The 14929-nt window shown below is 47.2% G+C and overlaps 1 long non-coding RNA gene across 1 annotated transcript; it reads left to right on the forward strand.

Annotated features, from left to right (window-relative positions):
* The first annotated feature begins 1470 nt into the window (after positions 1-1470).
* LOC121134679 lies at positions 1471-11965 on the forward strand. Its single transcript, XR_005871796.1, has 3 exons — positions 1471-1533; positions 8942-9020; positions 11925-11965. It is a non-coding gene; the product is annotated as an uncharacterized LOC121134679 (long non-coding RNA).
* Positions 11966-14929: the final 2964 nt, after the last annotated feature.

Consider the following 14929-nt stretch of genomic DNA (forward strand, 5'->3'; position numbering starts at 1 on the left):
ACAAGCATCATTCAGAACAGGGTGTGGTCGCACAGCCCAGCACTGGGGAGGCAGAGGGGCAGGAAGATCACGAGTCTGAGGCAAGCACATGTTACATAGCAAGTATCATCTTGGAAAAGCAAACAACAATAACAATAAGATCTAACAGGAAAAACAGATCAGTAAATACTATCAATACCTACCTTTAATTATGTAAAGCTGTGCTACGTCTTTATGCTGCATTTGTTTAATTATGTAAAGATGTGTTGCTTTGCCTGCTTGAGGCACCTGATTGGTCTGATTAAAAAGCTGAGCAGTCAATAGCTAGGCAGTAGAAGGATGGGCAGCGCTGTAATTGGAGTTTCCTTTCCACCTGGCCCCACAGCCATTTGGCTCCAAATAAACACACAGAGACTTATATTAATTATTAAATTATTTGGCCAATGGCTCAGGCCTTTTATTGGCTAGCTCTCTCTTAAGTATTAACCTGTAACTATTAATCTATGTATTTCTACATGGCCTTATCTGACCACAGAATCCCTGGAGCATCCTATCTTCCCGGTCACTACATGCTGTCTCCCTGGTGGCCTCACTCTTTCCTCTACCCAGCATTCTCCTCATCTAGTAGCCCCGCCTATACTTCCTACCTGGCTACTGGCCAATCAGTGTTTTATTAATCAACCAATAAGAAAAACATTTATACAGAAGGACATCCTGTAGGTATTTTGGATGGATCAGGTGACACAGGTATTCTGGCATTCGGGAGTCACAGAATACTGAGTGTTACCCAGCTCAGGTGGAAAGGTATCCTGGAGCTAGGGAGCCAAGGACTACCACAGGTTACAGAAGCTTAGCAGCCTTGCCTCAGGGAAAGGCTTCCCAGTGTATCTGCTCTGCTCTGGTGGATGGAGAGCGGAGTGTAACAACTCTGCTCTGCCAAGGGAAGGTTTCCCTGGCAAAAGTGTTACAGTCCTGCTTGCTCTGCTCTGCCCAGGGTCGCCTCTGCTCTGCACGCAAAAGAAGATCTTCACCCAAAAGCTCATCCAGGGAGTTTATTAGGAGGGAAGAATCCAGGAGAGTGGCTGCCCTCTCCTACAGTGGCAGAGGACAGCAGGGGAGCAAAAATAGCCACAAGCTGAACAGACACAGGGTTTATATAGGGCTTCCAGGGTAGGGATTGGTCAGATTTTAGTGCTGAGCTCACATTGGCTAGAGCTCTGCTCAAGGATTGGTTAGTTTTCTGCACAGGATTAGGGTCAGATTTGGCTCTAGTTTTAGGGCCAAAGTGTGTTTCTTTCTTTGGTCCTTTTTAGCCTTTTGGCTCTAGTTTTAGGGTCAGGGTGCATTTCTTTCACTGACTCAGATTCCAGGGACAAAGTGTGTTCTTTTGGCACTGGTTCCAGGGCCAGGGTGTGTTTCTTTGGCTGGCCCCTTTTCCCTACACACCCCCGTCACAGGACTGGCAGGCAGAGAGAATCAGTAGAAGGGAGAAAGAAAGGGAGACGCCAAGGGCCAGTCAGTCACCAACCAGCCAGCCACGGAGGAAGCAGGAAAGTAAGACACTCAGAGGATTGATTTGCCCTGGGGAGTCAGAGCTTTAAGAGACAAAACAGGAAATAGAGGACAAGGGAAAAGGGGAAGGGACTAGGGAAGAGGAGGAAGGGTATTTGTACCAGAGGGGACAGAGGACTGGATAAAGGAGACAGATGTGGCACATACCAAAATGGAGGTTTATAAAAGTAGAGGGCAAATCCCCTGTGAGGATGAGGTGCTTAACTTTAATTGGGCATGTCGATTAGGGTGTCAAAGGCGGCTTTCGATTTCTGGACTTCAATACTTTGACAGCTGGACCTTGGTGGCCAGTCTCAGGAGGAGGAAGTGGCCAAATGAGGGAATGGACATTGGTTTGGTGACTAGCTTTAAGAATGTAACCAGAGGGTTTTTTGTTTGTTCGCTGTTAGTTTGTTCCGTTTTTGGTTTTTGTAAGGCAGAGGGAATTGGAGGCAAAGAGAGAGGCCTGCAGGCGGCATGTTCACCATGCTCAGGCTGGCTGGAATCCCTTCAACCTAGGGTTATCTTGTTCGTGTCTTTGGCTTCAGTGAGTCCCGCTTATCTTGGTCTAAACGTTCTGTGTTCTCATTAACAGTGTTTTCTTCCCTGTTTGCTTTCTTTCTGATTGTCTCAGACTCAAGATTGGTTCTCATGCTTTGTGTAAGTTTATAAATAAGCTACAGTGTGAGCTGGTGAAGGACTGGGAGCAGCATTCACATGCAGAATCGCAACATCTACAATGGGGCTTGCAAAAAGTCAACTGATAATCCACCAGTTAGCTCCTCATTTGGTCTGAGCCCAGTGTTTCCTACTTGTGAGGCCAGATCAAGGTCATCAGGGACCCTGAAACTCAATTAATTTGAGATTAAAATAACTACTAAACAATAAAATAAGTTAAGGGAAACCCTGTCCCGCGCTACCGTCTCGCCAGCAAGAACGACGCGGCACACTTAGGATCCTTCTGCAGAACAGCTTTAATGCGTCTTGAGAGGGAGAGCATAAGCTTACAGAGCGGAGACCCAGGGAGCGAAAAGCCCAACCCTTATATAGCTCAGCAGTCCCCGCCTCGGACGTGTCATCTCCTGACTGGCTCCTGCTCATCAGCCCATATGACGCCACGGGAGAGGCAGAGAGTAAGGGATGGAAAAGTAGCAGGCACATGCGCACCAAGGTTGTTTACTCCAACTGACAACGGGTGTCAGCGCCATCTTGTAACAGAGAATGTGGGGGCGGCTCCCCACAAAACCCTATACTGTAGTTATCTCCAATGAAACTACTTCGATGTTTTATTTCAATCACTGAACCCTGCAGCTCTTTGACTGATGCCTGCAATCCTAGATTTTGGAAGACAGAAACCAAACCAGAGTGTTGTTATGAGTTTGAGGCTAGCCTGGGCTACATTGTGAGACCCTGTCTCAAAAAACAAATGGAGGGAGGGAGGGAGGGAGGGAGGGAGGGAGAGGGGGGAGGGCAGGCAAATTCTTTCCTCAAGTTCCCTCCTTGCAGGGAGTAGGAGGAACTGGCCTTATTGGTGGCTGTGTGGCCTGCAGGCATGTATGGCTATCTGTGAAATTCCTTAGTGCCCACCAGAACAAGGGGTGTGGAGGTGAGCAGAAGCCCTGCCCCTGCGGTTATGGTAGCCTTGGGATCCTGGCGACCAGCCAGACTGTGTCCTTCTGATCATACTCCCAATCATCCCAGATGCCCAGTTCCACAGAGACAGAAGGGGCATCGTCTCTAGAGATGGAACTGTTCAGGCGCGACACACCCTCAGATCACAGTGGAGCAGTGTTTGTTTCACAGCTGATACAGTCAAGAAATTGAGGGGGGTGGATCGAATAGGCACTGGGGACCAGTACTTTACTCTAACACACTCTAAAAGCAAAGGAAGAAGGAGAAGGAGGAGAATGAATGAATGAATGAGCAGCAAGTAAAGGCAAAAGCAATTTTTGGGCTCCATTTATGATCACCATTAATTCTCTTCCAGGTCCTTCCTGCCCCTGAGTGTTTCAACTTAAATCCTAGTAAGAAAACAGAGTGTTCACTTACATGAAATGTCTTGTAACTGAATGGCAAGTACTGAGGACCCTGCAATTCTGGGTTAAGATTTCAGTGTCCCTGCTTCCCTCCTTGTGGAAGAGTGCAATGTTCGCTTGAGTTTACTACTCAAATTTCAGAACATAAAGAAGTTTGGCAGGAGTGAACTGGTCAAAGGTCCTTCTCCAGCTCTTATGAAAACAGAAGTTCTAGCCAGCCAAGATGGTCCAGGCCTGTGATCCCACCATCACTGGTGAGAGGCTAGCCTGGGCTGCACAGCAAGCCAGATAGAACTGTTCAGGGATACTTCATCCCAACACACATACAACACAAGAAACTCACAGCAGTGGGAGCTCTGATTAGATGCCTGCCAGAGTCATAACTTTCCCAAAGAGTAAGTAGAGCTGGTGTGTGTGTGTGTGTGTGTGTGTGTGTGTGTGTGTGTGTGTGTGTGATGTATCTGTGTGATGTGTATGTATCTGTGTGTATGATGTGAGGCATTTTTTTTTCTATTTTGCATTTGTCCAAAGAATTGGAAAGGATTGACAGGTGGATTGTAGGTACTCACATATGGGTCATACAGATGGGCATTCAGAAGACCATTTAGGGGTGCTGGGACGCTTGAGAGCATCACCCCTTTACTCTCCAGCTCTGAGAAATCTGGGTTCCATGTGACTTGAGGCTGAGTTAAAAGGCTCAGTCCAGTCTGAAATCCTGGGTGTCACAGAGGAGGCCAGGGGCATTAGACCTGGAGCCACAGACTGCTCTTAGCCACCACTTGTGAGCTGGGGATGGACTTCATCCTTTGCAAGATCAGCAAGTGCGCTTAACCACTGAGCTACCTTTCCAACTTCTGAAAGATTTTGAAACATTTATTTAGTTTGTGTATGCATGCTTGTGTTTGTACCCACAAGCCATGGGGTCCATTCCCTCCTTCTGCCATGTGGGCTCTGGGCATGGATCTCAGGCCATGAAGCTTGCCAGCAAGTGCCCTTGCCTGCTGGGACATCTAGATGGCCCCATAGGCTGAATTCTCGAAGACATGCCTGTTGGAATGCTACTGGGCCCAATTAAAGTGTAAAATCCAGTTTCCCATTTTCATCCAAAGGGGGGGGCGCCTGTGGGGCAATAAGTCCCATTTCAAAGTGGAGAAGACAGTTTGTAGAGGAGGTGGGCGTGCAGCTGTCCCAAACTCCTGCCCTTTCCTCTCTTTTAATATTCTAACTCCCATGGGATTAGAGAGGTAGCTCAGAGGTTACGAACACTGGCTGCTCTTCCAGAGGACCTGGGCTCAGTTCCCAGCCCCCACGTGGTGGCTCTGCAGGCAGATCTGCCTTTTATGTGGTTCAGTCACCTTTACTCTGCGCTGCCCACACTGCTTCCTCTCTGCCTGGACTCCAGCTTTCTTCTTCCCAGAGCTGTCTTTGTCCCCGGAAGTCCTGCCATACCTCTTGTCCTGCCTAGCTATTGGCCACTCAGCTCTTTATTAGACCAATCAGAAGGCTCTTTGGCAAAGACACATCTTCACAGTGTACAGAAAAGTTTATTCCACAACAGCTCACAAAATGTCTGTAACTCCAACTCCAGAGGCACATACCCATGACAAAACACCAACACACATAAAATAAAATAAAAAATGTAAATTAAAAAATATATATTCCAATTCCCATGGGGCTTGAAAGTTAGGACAAGTAAGTTTTCTGCTCACAGGGTAAATACTAGAAGCACCAATGGTACAAAAGGAACCCCCCCCAACACACACACACCAGTGTTCGCACATAGAAAACAGCTCGTCTGTGCCAACAACTGAAGCCTCGCTTCCCTTCCTTAGAGTGACAGAAGGAACGCCAGGCAGATCCTCCCTCCTTTACCTAGCACACCTGAACTTGGTTAAAGCCCTGTGGTGTCCAGCGACCCCACCCTGTGGTGATGCCTCGTGAGGCTTACTTTGGGCCCCTGTGTAGACCTAGCCTTCAGTGCTACTGTGACTATGCACCTGACCACAGGTGACTAAGCACATGAGGGAGTTAGCACTCTGCTCCCTCAGATGGTAGGTCAGATGATGGACTGGCCTCATTGCTGCTGGTGTCTTCATTATCCCCCCCATACACACACAGGAGCATCGGGCCATCATGGGACGGGCACAGAACTAGACTTTGAGGGGCTATTTGTGCGAGTGAATGGTTGCAGCCACACAGGAATGCCTTCCATGCAGCAGGGCATTTTTGTTCTCAAAGTCACGTGCAGCTGGGGAAGTGACAGTTGTCAGGCAGCATGGGGACTGCTGGACTGTTTCCCCCTGGGCAGCTCATCCCTGGGCCTCACTGTCACAGGGGAAGAAATGGGGTTCCTCTTACGGAGAAGCATTTTATTTCACGTAGAGCCTGTTTTCATAGGACCAGCTTTCTGACCCGGGGTAGAACTGACCAAACCGGGAACGCACTCCCAGATACCCATTTTCAGGAGCCTCCAGGGCAACTCAGTTGCTCAGGGTGAGTCCTCGTCTACAAAAGGAGTCAAAGGGCAGGCTTCCCATTCCCCTCCTCCCACATCCAGGACTTACGGTTCAAATCTCAGGAACAAAGCCAGGCTGAGCCATTGGACTCGCAGGTCCCAGGTATGGGAGGCAGGTTAGCCAGTACTGGGTCCCCAGCTGTGAGCAGGAACTCAGGTGCCCATTTCGTGACAATACTTGCATTCTAATACCAACACCTTATAGAAACAAGAAATGGTACATTTTTCGCATTCTTCAGTCAGAGAATGGAATGGAGGTGAGCGACACAGGCAGAATTCATGGAATGTGAATGTCCTTGCTGTTTCCTCGGTTGGCGAGAATGTCTCATCTTTTCGTTCTCCAGGTGTGACAATGCCCTCTCCTGCAGCCTATGTCCACCCCTACCTTGGTAGCAGTCCTGAGAGGACTGGGAGGCATCTCGGTGCTTAGGGTTGTCTTTGGTGTGGGAATGGGCTCAGTTCCAAAGAGTAGAGGCTGAGGACTGACGGCAGGAGGAAGAGGCGTAAGGCCCAGGAATCCAAGAAAGGTCAAGGGGCTGAACAGACAGCAGAGTAGACATGAGAGCAAGGTCGGCTGAGCCGTGAGGGCGCAGGCTGCTTGCAGGGGCCTGACTGTGATAGCTGGGCAGGCGGGCAAGCTGGGAAGACAGTTCTTCACGTAACAAGATTCCTGTTCCCTGCAGGAAAGGGTGCAGAAGTAGGGAGACCCGAAAAGAAGCCACCACTGAGAGCTATCAGACTCCGGTGCCAGCAGATGCTCTGGGCAGGACAGAGGGCCGAGAGTTTATTTTGAAAAGGGAGGAGAGCTGTGGAGGGTGGCTACAGAGGGGCCAGCAGTTCTGATGGTGGGAGCTGAGGGAGTTGGAAGCAGGAGCTACACGGACAATTTTGTTTCCCCAATTCGTGTGCCTATATCTGTAGACACCTCTGGAGATGTCACTTTGGAGAGCTAATTATGTTTTATAAAATCATAAGGATGGGCCCCCATGCTGAGATGATGCATGCTCTTACACGAAGAGGAAGAGAGCCGAGCCCTCTCCACTATGTTGTTTGAGGCTCAGATATCTGTCTGCAAGCCAGGAAGAAGGCCTCGCTAGGAATGGAGTCTGTAGGATCTTTGATCTGGAGAGCTGTGAGAAATCAACGTCTTGCAGTGAAGCAGCCCAGGCTGTTATTGTGCGTAAACGCTGATTAAGACCCACGCCTTGGTCATCTGCTAATATGAGGTGGTCACAGGTGGGGAGGACGCAGGTGCGCAGTGGGAAAGGATTAGGAAGGCGGCAGGGAGTCACAGAGAAGTGAGAAGGCGGCGGGGCGGGGCGGGGCGGGGCTGCGGAAAAGGCTGCCCCCTGAGAACTCAGCCAGGTCCGAGGACACACATGGTTTAGAATCCAGACCTCACAAGGGTAGGTTCCTCCAACTGCCTTCAAGAGCCCACATAAGAAGAAGGTTAGACTGGTCCCCAGAGGGATTTACCAGACCAACAACCCAAGGAACAGGACAGACATGTTAAGGTTGCAGGGAAAAGACACACTCACACACATACATGCCATTATAACCATGCATAATTATATGCACACATGATTGTGTGTGGGCTGAGATGCATAATAGATAAATGGACAGATGGATAGATAGGCAGAACAGACGTGACTTACTAAAATGGAATAGGGTAGGGAGGTTTTACATATACACATATGTATGCATATATGTATATATATATATATATATATATATATATATATATGGCAGCTAGCAAAGAATGATTCTGGTAAATCTTTTCTAGAAAAAAACAAAAACAAAAACAAAAACCTGAGGTAAGTATACCACTTAGGAAGGTCGAGGTCAGAATTAGCAAATACGGACTACAAGCTACAGACTCCATCCTGTGCCCAGAATGGTCACCAGTACTAGATGGCCAAACTCTTGGGCTGAGCTCTGAGTTATTGACACAGGGCTCAAGGAGCCAGCCTCGGGGAACTGGGATTGGCCCCTGACGTGAACCTGATTCTAGTGTGGGAGCAAGTGAAGGGTAAGCCTGGCTACGTTTGTGAGGTCACTGAAGAAGCTTTAGTACCGGGGAGCCTGCTGTAGAAGACAAAAGCTCTCACAGCCAGCCATGGTTCTTGGTTCCCAGAAACCTGAGAGAGCTAAGGGTAGCTCCAGGGATGAAGTCGGAATTTCCCTGGGGCACATGCATAAAGCAGTCTGCTGAAGCCCCAGAGTGTACTTGGGCTGTGGCCTTGGAGTCCCAGGCTGACATTTCAGCCCATACTTAGCTTTCAGAAGTGGGGAATAAGGCCAACTGTGACTTTCATGATGGAGTGACCTTCCACGTAGCCTAGATAAGTACCTGGGCTCTGCTTGAGGAGCCTTTGAGAGAGGCCCAGGCTGAGGACACAGAGTAGCCATAACTGAGAAACACCTTTCACTTACTTAATTCCCACTTCCTCTGGGTGAGCAGCCCCAGATTTCAGGAAGCTTCATTCTCTTCCCCTCTTGTGGAACTCTCTGGTTTTAAGCCTTTGTTTACATCAACCACGGCAAAACCAGTCTCCGGTTACACAACATGGGAGACAGGAATAGAGTAATGGTGAAACCTGGGGACTCCCATTAAGGCCAAAGATGCTGAGAGATCAGCTATTCTTGTAGGAGTTAGCAGTATTAACGCCTGACTTGTCACAACTTCCTCCAGACAGCTGCTAACACTGACCTTGTAAGCCCCCTCTGTCATCCCGGCCCTCTGCTGCATAGGAATGCTTGTTCTTGTTACCTAACGTGCCGAAGTGGGTTCAGTGTGAAGGGTTCCTGGACTACGTTTTGCTCTTTGTCTTTTTGTTCAGGTTTGTTTGTTTCTCCTTAGAGTTTTCTCAAAAGAATCAAGAAATGGTCACCGAGAGAAACCTCTGAGAATGTAACTGAAACACACTGATTCCTAACAGGTAGAGTTACCAAAGGAAAACACAGCTGTGGTGTGTGTGTGTGTGTGTGTGTGTGTGTGTGTGTGTGTGTGTGTGTGTGTGTGTGTGTGTGTGTGCCTGTGGTGTGGCTGTGTTGGGGTGAGGGAGTGACCCAGGCAGAGAAAAAGAAGAGACCAACATGGCCTTGTGTGGGCAGGAGAAGGTGTGCTTTGCAGTATCTGTGAGTCCCATGTCTGGCAGGTTTGTCTCTTACTAGTAACACATGGTATGAGTTAGCTATCACCTTGGCATTTCCTCCAGTTTGACCTGTTTTGACATCCAACCAACCCACATTGTTTTTCTATCTTATTCTAATTAGTAAAAGATGAGATTCTCTTGGCCAACTGAGAGTTTTCTGAGGTGCGATGTCTTTGGGATAGGATAGGATCCCAAACATAATTTCTGTGTGTGACAAAAGTGAGAATTTGGAAATAGACTTTAAGTCAACGTTGCAGAGAGAGGACAAAGTTCCCAAAGCCATCTGCAGTATTACAAGGGATTACAATAGCTCTTGACAGGGTCCCAGCTGTACCTCCGTCAAAGGGTCCTCAGCTCAGGGACATTTACCCAGCATCTACTGCTGAACAGGAAGGACACGCAAACGCAGTGGCTTCAGTAGGTTCACAGACGGCTAGGGAGGCAGTATACATAGGCCCAGTAGTAGTTGGCTCTGTGGTGAAGTCACGGCCTGTGGTCTGAGCATGGAGTGCCCTCCCCAGGCTCACGTGTTAAGGCCTTTGGTTGTCAACTGATGGCCTTGGGGAAGTGACTGGATTCTGAAGGCTCTGATCCAGTCAGTGGGGTTATCCCTTGATGTATTCATAACTCATAGCATTGTTGAAAGATGACAGAAGGTGGAAGAGAGGCCTACTTGGGGCAGTCTTAAGGGCTATATCTTGCCTGCACTATGTTCTGTATTCTGTCTCTACTTTGTGCTCCGGGAGAGGAGTAGCCTCTGACATGTGTTCCTGCCATGGTGATACTCTGCCTCACATGGGTTCTGAGTTAATGGAAGCAAGAACTGTGGATGACATTCCCCAAACCATGAACCCTGGTGTGTAGCAATGTCCTCTGAATTGAAATCCTCCCTCCTTAGAAGGAGAAGGGATGCTCAGAAGAATCCTGGAAGTTACAGCATCCATTCACAAGGTCCCTCCCAAGATTACATAAATCAGTAACTACTGCCATGGAGGGAAGACTTCCTGGGGTTGCCTAGGGGTTGTACAGGGAGCACGAGGTATGCAGTTTTAGCGAGCTGTCACTCATGCTGGGGTGGGTTTTTGGGTAAAGCCGCTGCTTTGTGTCACCCATATTCCTGTAAGTAGTCCCCCCCTCCTGTAAACAAGCCCTCATCCACACACCTATACTCGCAGTAAATTCACTGGTCTATCAAGTTAGACTTGGGTGGTAGCCTTCCTTCTGTCCCTGCTGTCCATCTGGATGAACTGGTGTCTGCTCACATTGCTCTCTGAAGTTTACACAAGCCACAATAAATAAATCCTCCAAGTTGTTCCCTTGTGAGCATTTTAGCCACAGCTCTGGAAAGTTAGCGAACTCGGAGAAGCGCTATAGAATAAGCAAGCTCTGCTACAAGGAAATCTGCAAGGTCTAGAGTAATCAAAAAAGTCTTCCTGAATGTATAAGCTATGGGCTGACTCTAGAAGCAAAGCGATAAGTTTAGTGTGTAAATGCCTTCACATTTTTAATTACAAAAATAGTAAGTGTTCATTGTAGAGAATTAAAAAGATACATAGTATGGGGGAAAGTTCAGTCCCTCTACCAGGGAGTAACTCTTGAGGCTTCATTCTGTACCCTGAACCCCATTTTACCACTCTAGCCTGTAGTGGTTTTGTTTTTTTGTTCTTTAACTCTTTGGCCACTGTCTCTTTGTTCTTTGGGGGTCTGCCACCCAGCTCCCAAATAAATACACAAAGACATATTCTTACTTGTAATTGCCCGGCCTTAGCTTGGCTTGTTTCTAGTAAGCTTTTCTTAACTTAATTATCCCATCTATCTTTTGCCCCTGGGCTCTTACTTTTCTCTGCTTTTGTATATCTTTTCTTTCCTCCTTTTTAGGTGTCTGGCTGTGTGGTTGGGTGACTGGCACCTGGCACCCTCCTTTCCCTCTTTTTTTCTCCCTCCTCCCCTCTTCTCCTCCTCCTGTTTATCCTCTTTGCCTGCCATCCCCGCCCATCCTTCCTCCTGCCTAGCTATGGCCATTCAGCTCTTTATTAGACCAATCAGGTGTTTTAGGCAGGCAGAGAATCACAGCTTCACAGAGTTAAACAAACGCAGCATGGAAGAATGCAGCGCATCTTTGCATCATTAAACAAATGTTCCACAGCATAAGCAAAAGTAACACGTCTTCATATTCCACACACCAGTCTAATTTATTTTGTGCCTATAAAACACCCTCCTCTTATTTCGAGTCCAAAATGCTTCTGCTGCTCAAGTAAGTAGATGAGCTGCTGCTGGGCGTCTCACTGAGGTAAGTCTCACTTATCGCCCCCTCTTCCCTTTTCACCAGCCTCATTCTTACTAACCCTCAGCAGCAGCTTCCTCAACTTACCCATTTGGGCTGTCTCAGTCAGTTCAGGCTGCTACAAGAAAACCTGAGTGGTTTGTAAACCTGAATGTCATTCAGCCCAGCCACTGCTCCTCCTTCCCAATGCCATCACCATGGGGGTTGGGATTAAATGCAGGCATGGGTTTTCTGTCCCCACAGGTCCTGCCACCCTCCTCTGTCCCCAAAGAAGCACACAGACACTATATTAATTATGAAACTATTGGCCGTGACTAGGGTTTCTTATTGGCTAGCTCTGTCTTAATCCATGTGTTTCCTTTTTATATTAATCCATGTATTTCCACGTGGTCTTGCCTTACCAGGGAAATGCTGGACCTGCAACTCCTTTGCCTGCTACATGATGACTGCTCAGCGTCTCAGCAGAGAAGAGAGCGATTTCCTGTTTGTCCCTGCTATAGCTTCTTTCTGCCCAGCTACATCACTTCCTGTCTGTCTGTACAGACCTCCAGACCTCTAGCTAGTGGCAAGCTCCATTCTCTGATCCCTAGACAAGATTTATTTGTGCAAGAAAGATGTCACCACAATTAAACATGAATTTTGGAGGGACACAGGCATAGTAAGGGCCACAGTGTGGGTCTGTCTTGGTTTCCCATCCTTTCCTCTTTAAGACCCTGTAATGTGTTACACACATTATTACTGTCACCATTTCCTGGCATCTTTTCATTAAATACCTCTACTTTAATAACCTGGGTCTTTCTGGTTCTGCTGATGGACTTCTGACTCTCTGCACTGCCTCTCCTCCTGAATGATGAGGTCCTATGGGCCCAGGGGCTGCTTGTCATACCACAACTTGGTAACCCTTGCTATGTTCTCCCGCTCCTGCTCCAACCACCCCTATAGACACCAGTGTCACCCTTTCCAAAGCTTGCCCAGCTCAGCCTAAAGCTGACAAGCTTCTGAGGCAGTCGTGGGTCTATAATGAATTTGGTAATTAATCGTGCATTTCCTGTGCCAGGTCTTCCGTGCTTTCCACAAGTTGGTGTTGTACACACATTTTAAAGGGTCTTAAGAAGCACATTGATTTTGAGCACATTTAATGGAAAAATAAAGTCTCTCCCCTTTAAAGAACATAAGTATAGAGGTTAGCGAGATGGCTTGGGAGTTAAGAGTGCTTGCTGCTCTTACTGAGGACCTGAGTTCAATTCCCAGAATTCACATGGGGGTGGGAGTGGGGGTCTCAATCACTTGTGACCACAGCTCAGGAGATTCGATGCTCTTTTCTGGTCTGGGAGGCACCAGCACACATATGACAGATAACACACACACACATACATAAACAGTAAAGAAAAATTTTTCCATGTTTCAAGACAGGGTTTCTCTGTGTATCCCTGGCTGTCCTAGAACTCACTTTGTAGGTTAGGCTGTCCTCGAACTCACAGAGATCCATCTGCCTCTGCCTCTGAGTGCTGGGATTAAAGGTGTGCACCACCACCTGTTTTGTTTGTTTGTTTTTGTTGTTTCAGTTGGTTTGGTTTTTGGTTTTTGGATCAGTAAAGTAAATCTTGGGAACACAAAAAAAACAAAAACAAAACAAAACCCAGGAAGAACCCGAATAATTTTAAAGCATTTGGAGTCTGTTTGCCTTAGCTAGTCACTGATGAGAGGAACATGGCTTTCATACTCTAACAGTGTCAGATGTTTGCTGGACAGTCAGATACCAGTGGGTTCTTTTATGGGAAATTTGAGGTCACTGTTGTTATACCTTAAGGTATATCATAAGATGGCAGAGGGGAAATTATTTTTTAAAGTAATACGGGACATATTTGAAGAAAAACAAACCAAACCAACCAATAACTACGCAGAACAAAACTTTTCAGAAAGAACACTGCTATGGTTTGGCTGCGTCTCCTGTGAATGTCATCTGATGGAGCTTGAAGCCTCAAATTATGTTAATGGTGTGTGGATGCGGAGAAAGCTTTCATAATGTGGGCTGGTGTCTGTGAACTGAGGACTGACAGGCTCTCGAAGGTTTGCTCTGCCTTGCTACAAGATGCTCTATTATAAGATGATGTGACCAGGCCTGTCCGGAAGCTAAGACGACCCTGGTGCTCACGGGCCTCCAGAACCAAAATAAGCCTCTTGGTTTTAGAGATTACCCAGGGAAAGTTCACTTTAACATTTTAATGACAGGCTGGGCAGTGGTGGTGCACACCTTTGATTCCAGCGCTCGGAGGCAAAGGCAAGTAGATCTCTGTGAGGTCAAGGTCAGCCTGGTCTACAGAGTGAGTTCCAGGACAACTGCGGCTGTTACATAGAGAAACCCAGTCTCTATAAACAAACAAAAAACAACCCCAAAACATTTTGGTGACAGAATTAGAGATCCCTCAAGTAAACGTCCGTTTTGTAGGAATTGTTTCAAATGCACACGCTGAGTGAATAATCTAATCCACTTATTTCAGCAAATATTTGTCAAGTACCTACTGGGTGTCAAATGAGTTTCTCACAAGACAGTATCTCTACTCAGAAACTCTGATTGACATAGAGATGTAGAAACCGATCTGTCATTTTGGACTGTAGCTACTGATGAGCAAGGGATGAGATGGTACCATCCACACAGAAGCAGGGGAATGTGTCCCAGAGCTGAAATATACAGGTTGTCAAGCTCCCAAGAGCTCCATTTACAAAGCCAACAGTGGGGCTCTTTAGAACTGTGGAGCACTTTAGCTAAGAGCATTCCAGGCATGTGTAAGTTAATTCTATTGTATAATTAACTTACTCTGTGTAAGTTGATTTGCACGGCTATTGACCCACACTCAGTCCAGCTGGATCCAATGACAACCAGATTAGTGATTCAGACTAGACAAGAAGATGGGCCTCGGCCAGAATGAGGCGGCAGTCAGTTGTGCAAGCTTTCTGAAGACATGGAAAACAAGCTTAGACGTCACCATAGTGTGAGTGAGGGGAGCTTGAAATTAGTTTTAGAATGTGTCCATTGTCTACTCTTATAGTCCTAATACCAGGAAAAGGAAATATGAGTAATTGCTGTCCAAGACCGAAGCTGGTTTTCACAGTGAGAAATCCTCTTTCTCTGGGAATGCTAGTCTGTGGGATTTTGTAAATGGCTTTTATAATTACAGACTATACTATTAAAGACGGGCCATTCAATTAGCCATTTGCCTCCGTGGAACGGGGAGATCCCATAATGACGGGTTAATGGATTCCATGCTTAATAAAAGTAAAAGGGACCATTAGACTTCTCGTAAAGTCAACAGTGTAACTCTTTGCTGGCCACTAGTTCCTTGTTAAACTGGCCTCAAAAACAAATGTATGTTGATCCCTGAGATTCCACAATGGTTTAATGGGTTTC

The sequence above is a fragment of the Mesocricetus auratus genome, unplaced genomic scaffold, assembly GCF_017639785.1.
Source record: "Mesocricetus auratus isolate SY011 unplaced genomic scaffold, BCM_Maur_2.0 Super-Scaffold_100029, whole genome shotgun sequence".
Taxonomy (NCBI): Eukaryota; Metazoa; Chordata; class Mammalia; order Rodentia; family Cricetidae; genus Mesocricetus; species Mesocricetus auratus.